The sequence below is a fragment of the Hylaeus anthracinus genome, unplaced genomic scaffold (assembly GCF_026225885.1).
Source record: "Hylaeus anthracinus isolate JK02 unplaced genomic scaffold, UHH_iyHylAnth1.0_haploid 11994, whole genome shotgun sequence".
Lineage (NCBI taxonomy): Eukaryota > Metazoa > Arthropoda > Insecta > Hymenoptera > Colletidae > Hylaeus > Hylaeus anthracinus.
The window spans coordinates 3,924,069-3,935,001 of NW_026534341.1; positions in this window are offsets into that span (position 1 = coordinate 3,924,069).

Genomic DNA, 10,933 nt, shown 5'->3' on the forward strand with positions numbered 1-10,933 from the left:
TGAACAATTCTTTTTCCGTCCTTCCTTTCAAGAACATCTCCATATAGGGTGAAAGTCAGTGAACTGCTAGCTTGCTCGCTCGCAGGACGATACCGTAAAATTGTTAGACCTGGCCTTGCTGTCTCTGTGCTTCTGCGAAATCTTAATTAGCTCGGACTCCTTATCTTGATCGGTCGCCTCTTAATCACCTGCGAAGTAACAAACTTGGACATTTTGAATCCTTAAGTTACATTGCCCGTTTACGATGAACCACGGGTCGCGTTGCGTTACACTGGCCAAGGGATACCGGGTGCGTTGAGCTTGAAAAGTGAAAAAATCTATTTTTTAACATGGGAAAAGAGTAGAAGCTACCGTATGCACTTCGTAAAGCGATCTATTTTTCGGTATTAAAATATATCGAGGAAAAATATAATATTCAGAATTTTCCACTGTCATTCGAAGTAACGATTATCAAAATACGCATCAGCAGTTTTCAATGAATTGAATGATTACATAATCTGAGGTTATCGGGAATAAAGAAATAAATGGCGAACGTAACAGTACGTGTTAACAACATGTATGAAACACATTTTTTCTGTGTGTAACTATAGGAACTGATTGGCATCGGAACAAGTAATCGACTAATTAAATAGTACGGTCTGACATTGTACTGTGCATCGTCAATTTATGGTAATTGGCGCGGTAAACGGTGCGAGGCACCAGACAAATAGAAATCGAAAGGTATTAGCTGAAACGATTACCGTATGGCAGCATCAATGAGTAGTTACTTTCTAATGCTCCACTCGTTGCGGGAACACCTGTTAGTATTAGCACTACCGACGCAAAGCATTGAACTTCACTGCCGCCAAGTCATTGGTACATGTGTCGAAGAGCGGTGTGCAGCATTTTAATTCGACGATTTGTCGATGGGGCACGCGTGTATCTCGATTCAGTGTTTCTCAAACTTTATTTTACCCTCGACATAAATAAATCTTCGACGGTCTTTCAGACGACGTATTCGTTATTTGCAAAATTCTAATTTTATTTATGGAGCAGTTAAAGCGATACAAAAACTGAAAAATGAAATGGAATTATTTCCTGAACATTTATTGTATATTGCTGTTGTTTCCTAACGTTCGATTTCTTTTATCGCGTAGTATGGCAGGATTATGTAACTGCTGCAACGATCCTCCGTAATTATTTCTTCTTTACGTAGCTTGTAATAAAGCACACCTTTCGTGCTCCACCTGATGCGCAACAAAAAATTTATCTCGTGTAGATACTTGGTTTTTCGATCGACGTAGATTTAGATTCGTCAAAATCTATTTATACTTTTATGCATATTTTTATGCAAATCTTTTCCTTCTTATGCAGAAAATTATTCCTCCGTTATCTTGTCATGGAAGATGAAAAAAAAATGGTTATTACCTGTTCACTGGGACAATAACACTGTAAGCAACAGCTTGTAACGATAAACGTGAATAAATAGCAACCGTTGATTTCTGTTATCTACAATGAAACAATGAAAAATATATTTTCCTTGCGAATGCTTTCCTTGCTGTCATTTGGTCGTCGTAAAGTATTTCATCCTGTAATTAAAATTCTAATTTTTTTCAATCAGTAACGAACGAAAGGTTGTCTACCTTTTATTCGTTATTCGAACGGTTTATCTAGATAAGAATTTTGCCCATCTATGTCGCGTACGCGTCATTAAAGTGAAGATTTACGGGTAAAGATCAGAGAGCGCCCGGGGGGAATCGCGATGTCAACAACCTTTTATAATCGACCGTGTTAACTATCGAATCCTCTGATACGTTTCGTCGATGGGTCGAACGATAAAGCCACCCGGATCTTCTTCATCTTCGTCGTCGCCTCGTGACATTCGTACCGCAAAGGGTTTCACGAGGGGAGCAAACAATGGCGGATTCAATCTCGCCAGAACCTGAAATTAATTAATCCACGAAGATCTTTTTGATTTTTCTCAAATATTTTATAAAAAGCATATATTATTTAAACAAAAGAAACGGGATTTTCCTAGAGGGGCTTTAGAATTTGTTTCGCTTTTTTATAAAAAGAGTCGAATTTTTTGTTAGAAACTAAGATCATCAAAGTTCCTCTTGGAATATTCTTTACATTTATCCTCTCTTTTTTAATATCTTTAAGTTTCGAAATGTTTCAAGCAAATTTACTTTCTTAAATGGAACCTTATATATTTTTATCCATAATAGGATAGCGTTTGTTAAAACAAATTGGTCAACCTACGTACGAGGTTATTAATTATAATACGAAGCCTTAAATAGGAATTTGTACTCAGTACGCGTAACGTTCCCATTTGTATCAAATAACTTTTGTAAAAATATTGTTTCGATAAGTTACTTAACTGTCTCGTTTTAAACGAAGTACCCTGTATATACCAAAAGTCTTGTCCGTCTCCTCAAACATTGCAAATAGACTACTAACAATAAAGTTAATAGGTTCCGGTAGGTAGACACTGAATTATAAAGCTTATAAATAGACTTCCAACTGGATAAAGTGTTAATAAATGAATAAATAACGTGGAGGTTCGAAGTAGCGTTGGTTTAATGGCCGATTCGCCCCTGAGAGCGAAGACACCGAGCTACGAATAATTACGAGACGAGATCGAAGAGGTAGCAGGTTCACGGCGGGAAGGCTTGGGATTCGCTCATGATCCACCGAGGACATTAATTATCCATTGTTTGATTGCTCGGATGCGCGAAACCGATTTCCACGTAGCGCGGCTCGAATATCTGCGAAGAGGTCGACTAGCACGAATCGTCAGGTACGATTATAATTGGGGCCTTCGGATCATCGAAGAGGATCGCAAAAGGTGTCGCTATCGGCGATTAAACGCGACTGACTTTCAATTATCGCGTTGTCATAAATATATGGGATTGTCAGGGGCTCGAAGATGAACGAAATTCCTAACTGAATGAATATTTCGAATAACCGATAAAATTAATGGAAATGGAAATTTCAAGTCCGGAATGAAATATTTCACGTGTGTTTTACGACTCGAATATTTATCTTTTATGACTCGCAGAACGGTTACAGTAATTTGATGAAACAGAAACACTTACCAGTTTAACCTTTTATTGCGTAAATATCATTACGTCTGCCATAACGAAAACTTCTGGTTATTTACACATCCATGGAGCAAAATTGCCTCGGTTAACTTCACTATGACTATGTGAGGGGTCCTCGGTTGGGTAAATTTATTTATAAATATGCGTAGAACGTATCGATTTTGAACGATTCGGACTCATCTCAGTGAAACACAGTGAAGAACAAACATCACTCTTTGGAGTATTCACAGTAGCAAGCAAAGCTTTTTGAACATTTTTACTCCGTTTCCATTGCAAAAATAAGATAATGGAAGTCCGTACGATTATTAGTTGTAAATAAAGATTCTTCTGTGCCGTCTTCGGAAATCTATATTTTTCACACAATTTCTAAAGCAACAAAATCACGCACAATCCTCCCCTATTTTCACACGAACACCAACTTATGTATCATTTAAACGAAATTATTTCCACGCTTTTTCTGCAGATCGCAAATGAAAAAAGTAAGCGAAGTACCTAATATTCGCAAACAAACTAATTCTATGGCTCGAAGATCGTATTCGTTGGTAAACAACGGCAACGGCCGATACGCGGCTTCGACAAAAGCGATATCAGAGGATCATTCAAATGGCAAGAATGTTTCAACGATTAACATATTGCAGATACATCTTCCAACGCTATTGTACTGTAGCTTCGTTATGCATCCGAATTGCCTTAATTATCATTATTATCACGTATCTCCGTCGATGGCATTCAGGGGTGGAAAATTTACGATCCTGTTCTTCTTTGTTTACAGACACGTTACGTCATATTTTATCCAAAGATCAAGAGCATAAGCCAACCTTGACATTCATGCTCGCGGACCGTTTCCTGGGTTCGGAGAAAGCTACTATTTTCATTCGAAGCGTTATCGTTTATCGTTTCCTTCGAACTTTTGCTTAAACGTGTAAACGGGGCGGATACACTATCGCTTTAGTTAATATAAAGTAATGATTATCAAGCGAATGAGCAGGAGGGCAAAAATTCGAAATAAATAGAGTAAATAGGAGTATATTATACGGATTTAATAATAAGGTGCAAGGAAACGTGACATTTTTAAGTAGAATATTTTGAAACATTAATTTCTATTCGCTGGATGCAATTCGTTAAAAATTCAGAATCGTTTGGAAAATATAGGACGAAATGGATATATCGGAGGAGCAGAAATGACTTGTGCACTGCATTTTCTACAACTTTTCTATCGTGAATAGGAAATTCGCAATATCCTCTGGCGTTTCTAACTCGCTGTAGAGTTAAGAGAAAAAGTTGTCGATCGCAAAGGGTTGAAAGAACAAAATCTTAAAGCCCCCTTTGGGGAACTCTTTGTGCATAGATATCGAAGAGTTATTAACTGTAAAGTACCTTGTGGGTGCGCGTACGATAACGTCGGATCCGAAAGGATGAATGGATCGCGATTCACTGGTTCCTGAAAAAGGTTGAGCGGACGTGAAATAGTTCTCGCGAACCCCTGAATAATGTTACCTCTGGGAAAAAAAGAAGAACTTCGTTGCCCTCGTTTCGTGTTTGCCGATAATCCCCTCGCTGGTGGTTCCGAGTCACGGCAGAGGTAAAAAGGATCTCACAACCAAAACCAGTTTGGTCCAGGAAAATCCGCGAGTTAAGTGTTCCTCGCCGTTGCTTTCGGTCGGTGCAGAATAAAAATAAGAATAACGCGTAACCCAACGGGCCGGTGACCCACGAATTCGAATGGAATCTTATGATTCGTACCACGGAACCGGTTAAAGCTCGCCCCGTTCGCTTCACACCGCATTCAAATTTTTGCGAGCCCCTCCGAACCGCAAAATGCATATCTTTGTATGGGTCTCGATCGTTTCTCAGTATTTCGAGGAATTCTTACAGATTTACTGCGTTTTCCTGCCTTTTGAAGTTTATATTTATCCTGGCGGACGGCAGAAGTTCTGTTACGTTCAATCGATACCGGTTTCTTACACGATCGTTCGAACCTGTGAATCGCTTTATCGTCTTCCAAAGTTAGTTTTTATTTCCCAGTTCATTCTATCATCCCTTTTGTGCTTTTGCAGTTTGCATATTTTTCAAGATTTTGGTAGAACTTAGAATTTAAGGAAAATGTTTATTTTTTTTTTTTTTTATACTATCTCACACTTACACCTTCGCTCAGAAGTATATTTATGAAGAGGGATGTACCTGGTAGACAATAGAACCAATAATTCAAATCTGTGAGTTGCTTTATCCTCTTCCAAGGTTTCACTTTTTATTCCTCAATTTATTCCATCATCCATTTGATGATTTCGATAAAACTTTGAATTTAGTAGAACTCTGTGACATCTGATTGTTCGATCAGAACACTGTGTCTAATTAACGCAGAACGTAATTTATTAACGAACAACATCCAAATATAATTTGATAAAAGTAATTAATTAATATTTCAGTCACAAAGTTACGTGACGCATTTTAGACTATCCGTACATAGGATACAAATAATTTGCCTCGAGCATCATTCTTGTTAACGTTGATTAAATGACTGTATCTTATCATCCTAGCATCGCAATTATGTCTAAATAGGTATAAATGATAAGACGAAACTTACCATTATTGTTACATTCGCACTTGTAAGTTTAATTACTTCCGCTGTATTTTTCGTCCACTTGTTGCCACTATACGGAACCCTTGAAATTACAATACAAATCGTTTGATAGAGAAACGTTCGCGGTTTATAAATGCCAAACATTCATCGTGCAGAGGTTTGAAGCACATCGACCTTGACTTTTTACAATCTGACAATTACATTGCAATCCGAAAGACACGAATTACTAGCCGTACAGACACTTGCGAAGATAAGGTCAAACGGGAAAGTCGTAAACCAATCAAGCCCGTCGTGATCAACGTTAGCCATCGATCGACATTGCACGCTGGCTTCGTTTAATTGACAATTAAATCTGCGGGCGATTGAAACAGCGTGTATTTTTTAACTAATTGCGCGTTTAATTCCCTTCACTCGACAGCAAAGTGCATTTTTACGCAACAGTATGTACTTCTCAGGGTTTTATAAAATAATACTTATGTACTTATGTACTTCCAATTTTATATCTAGAATTTTATTTGAATATTTGGTTGCACTGAAAACTTCAAAAGACAATTGTATGAAATGTTCTCCAAGTTACGATCTTTTCACTGTATCGTTAAAAGATTGATACGTCTTTCGTAATTTGCTTAAAATTTAAACGACATTGTTATATTATATATTTTATTTTACTATTCAAAGAAATTGTTATTAACATAAATTTTATGGAATCATGGCAAAGTGATATAAACTGTGTTTTGGCAAATATCGAAGCAGGTTCTGCAGTTTACTTTAAGTGAATTCAAGACCAACGGCTGTCAATTTTTATTAAACACTTGTTTCGAAAAGAAAGCCCTGTACAAAACTATTCCTGTATATTTTCAATTTATTTTTCAAAAAGAAATCATCCATAGTCCAGAATTTAACGAAAACTTATAATCTACAAATGCTTTTCGAATAGTGCATTTAAATACGGGCTTCAATTGTATGGAGGAAAAGATTCAGTCTCTGGAATTGCTGTACCAGAATTCCAAACCGGATCTTTCGTTTATCAGACAATGATCCCGCCAAATAAATTATTCAGGTCATCGACGAATCCTTTCATGTTCAAGACCCGCATACAACGTGGCTGCCGCCCACAGTTGTATTAATCTGGCTAATGCGACACGTATAAAACTAAAAATTAGAAATACTTAACACGAAAACGAATCGTGAAATGAATCCCTCTTCTAAAAATATTATAAAAAAAAAAAAAAAAAGAATTGACGATTCAAAACCCGGATCTCGTGCTTGTCGAACGGTTTATTCTCGAATCGCCATTTTTTCGTTGCCAAAGACATTGCGTGGCAGGATACACACTAAGACGACACAAATTATCATTCTTAATGTGACAAAATAAATTATTGACCAACCAGGAAAGTTCTGTCGTTTTTGTGCGACAGGAAAGAAATGCGCAAAACATATAAGAAATTAATGTATTCATTAAAATAGTTACCCTCGCATGCAAAAACCTTCTCTAAAAGAAAAACAAGTTTATAAATTCTGTTTTTATAAAAACTATTATTTCTGATTGAAAAAAGTGCTCCGAGGCCTTTTCTGCTGGCTCTTGGATCTGTAAGTGTTGATATTAAGGTGATATTTTCGGTTTTAGTAATTGTAAAATGTAACAATTCCAACTCGGGTGTGTTCGCTTCCGCGTCGACTGTTTCAACTACGTAGTAACGCAATCGTCGTTCGAATTCTTTCTTTCCAAGTATCGTATCCGAAATGTCTATCGTCTATAGCTTAGAAAGTTCTATTATAATACATCAACTCTTCTGGACAAATAATTTCATTCCAGCGGAACCTTTTACCTGCGTTATTAATCTTGGATCGAATTTCTGGAATATTTCTTAAATATTCTACCTGTAAGGCTGCCTCGACAACCTCTCAGAAACCCTATTAGCTCCTATGAAATGGATATCTGCACTCCGAATTATTAACTAGGAAGATCCTTCCGCGTTCGCCATCCTTGTTCATTCTGTTACGTTAATGTAGAAATCGAAACATAAAAAGTTCAAGTTGAGAATTAGGAAGCTGTTTGATTTTGTGGAATTTTTTAAATTTATACGCATTTGTTTAAAGAACACTTTTATCTGGGGACAATTTAACGAGTTTTTATTCGGATGGCATATTCAATACTGATTTATTCGTAACGTTTATTCGATTAAATAGTTGAATAATCAGTCGTCCATTGTGAGATATTTCATCATATGAATGAAATTCAAATTTTTATTCAACGAGCGATGGTTATTCATCTTTCAGTCGTTGCTCGAAACTTTTATCAAATTATAATGAAAATTTCGCCCATCTCTGTCACTCAAAGATCCCATTGAAATCTCTTAGGCCAAAAAGCTCAAAAAATAATGGATCAGGAATCATAGCGGTGCGAGTACAAAAGAAAATATGAAAGATTAAGTTAGACCGTGGTTTAACACGCCCCAAAAAAGGTACGCGAACTCATGGTGTGTCTCAATCTTGTATTTTTATTTTTCTACCTAGACCACTACGATTGTCCCCAAATGGTTAATCCCATTCCAGTCCCCGAAATCATTTTGCTCTTCGTGGGTTGGATGTCTCTTCTGCTGTCGAGGTAACTGAAATCTGACCGGTGATTAATCGCGTGCCACGCGAAATGGCATTATAAAGTGTATATTACCAAGAGTAGAACAAAGAAGGGCGCACATTATTAATGTCACGAAAGAGTGGACCGCCCACCGGCACCGATACAACGTGAACTATTGCAAAATCGTTAGGGACACAGAGCACATCCTGAATATCATCTTCGTGATGGAGATCGTGTCGGTCGATGAGACACGGGCTGCTTGAAATCGAATTAATCACTGGCCTCTTATCAGCGAGCGAATAAATCGCTACGCGACCGTAACTTCTATTTGATTCTATCCATTCTTTTTCTTCTCTTCTCTTCAACGGCCGTTGCAATACGTCTTCCTTTAAACCACGTTGAAATTGTAACACTACATATCAGAACTTTCGCGTAATCTATTAGGTTGGTGGATATAAAATGTCGTTTTTCTAGTATTTCAATTACCCAGGCCGATAACATCCTGTTGTCCTGTTGTTAGAATGGAAACATTAGAACCTCCTTATTAACAATTACGAATACTCGGAATCTTCACGTAATTTTTTTATACGAGCATAAACTCGGTAAAACGGAATGAAAGTTGCTGGAAACATAAATTACCATTTGGGGAATGTATTGTCGATTTAATACTTGTCTGCAAAATTCAAATTTGGTGATTTTTCATTAGAAAATTAACTTGTTCGTCATTATTTTCTACCCTATGGGTGTACAGCTGATGCAGAACCTCGTTGCAATAAAATAGAAGAAACGCATTCAAAATGAATATTGAAACAGAGCTACGTTGAAATTGTTTTGATTAAATGTACAATGTTTTAAGAATATTTTGAATAGATAAAGTTCCATTGGCAATAAACGACATTTCATATGCACCAACTTTTTCGTAAGAATTTCTTCGTAGCAAGGTAGGAAGATTAATATGGCAGACACAAAGAAGAACCAGCCTTTGAAAAAGTAAATCGATAAGCCACAGACGGCTTGAAATCGAATTAATCACTGGCTTCATATCAGCGAACGAATAAATTGCTATGCGACAGGAACCTCTACTTAACGATATCCATTTTTTTCTTCTCCGTCTCTTTGCTGCCGTAAAGAACGGTACATGGTACAAGATGGAACCGAGTAAATATAATTAATTTAACGATACCTACTTTCTTCATCCTTGTTCGTTTCACTAGCGACGTATTCTTCTTCTTGACAACCAAACCTTGTAAAAGTAGCTGTTTGCGAGGAGTTGTAACTTTGATTATAAATTAAACGATCGTTGTGTACCACATACTTTGTTTGATTAGTGATCAATCCTCGAACGTGATCGCTTCCTTTTTCAGATATTATGGGGAAACTGATTTCGTATCGGGATCCAATCTTAATGACTCAGACATCGCCAGCGCGTTTCGAAATTAAACCTGTCTATTTATGAAAAAATTCACACTTTGCGTAAGTAATATTATTACGCGTACATTATGTTAATTATATATATATACGACAAGAATTTTCAATCGTTTACATGCAGTCTTCCACGCACTCGAAAATGGAAAAATTGAAAACGATAGAGAAGACGAAAAATAGTAATTCCTTCCACAAATAATCGTTTCGTTGATTCAGCTTTCGTTGCAGATTTATTACAATTTCTATTAAAAAATGATAATTTAAATCTCTTTGTGTATTTCGTTAACTTCTTAATTTGAACTCGATCAAAGTTCTTCACTTCCGCTACAGGATGTGATAAAAATCAGCTGGATTCGAAACATTGGAATCATGGCAAAGTAAACGAGCTCGTTATAAAAAACTCAAGGCGAACTTTTCGCGACTGTCCATCGCGTTAAGAGAATGGCGAGGAGTGATTATCCATAAGAGTGCGTTCTACTAACTCTGGAACCACCTTGACACGGTTGTTCACATTTCAACTTGATGGGCTGCACTGCTCTTTAGTATCGTTGTAAATAATTACGATTAAATGAAAATGTCACACTTCGTATCGGTCGGGATCGAACATGAACCTAAGTTATATAAGACAACCCTCTATTTCGATTTAAATGTCGCACACAAAATGGAAAGTGTAGCGAAGTTACGTTTACTTCAAAAATCAATTTCATTCGATTTGAATATTTATTTTCTGTTTATTTCATTTACATGAATATATTTGGTTTCTTTTTTTTTTACCGTACACAACATTTTCATAACAAATGTTTCCTCGACTGAGTAGTATTCGTAAAAATTGTATCACCAAAGAATTATTTATGCAGTAATAGCAAATTGATTCGTTCTTCGATCAATGAAAACTAAATTTGAATGATGTTGGAAGCTCACTTACGTATGAATTTTCATTCTAATTGCACAAAACGAGGAAACGAGTGTGCGTACCTAGGATATTATAAAAAAAAAAAAAAAGTGTTTCAGAAACAGAAACGAGTAATTCCGAAGAGCGAAATAACCGTTTAAATTGCACAACCTGCAGTTTCGTTAATTACGCAATGCACCCTGGTTTATTGTTTCGTAATTTCCCCGTATCGCGTGAGGAATCCTCAAATTAAGTCCACCTGTAAATGACATGGAATCGGATACCGCCGTGCATCTGTATCGATCATTCATGCAGATTGCACCGCAGTATGCAACGCGCGTCCATCATAAATCTTGAATAGAGACAGTTGG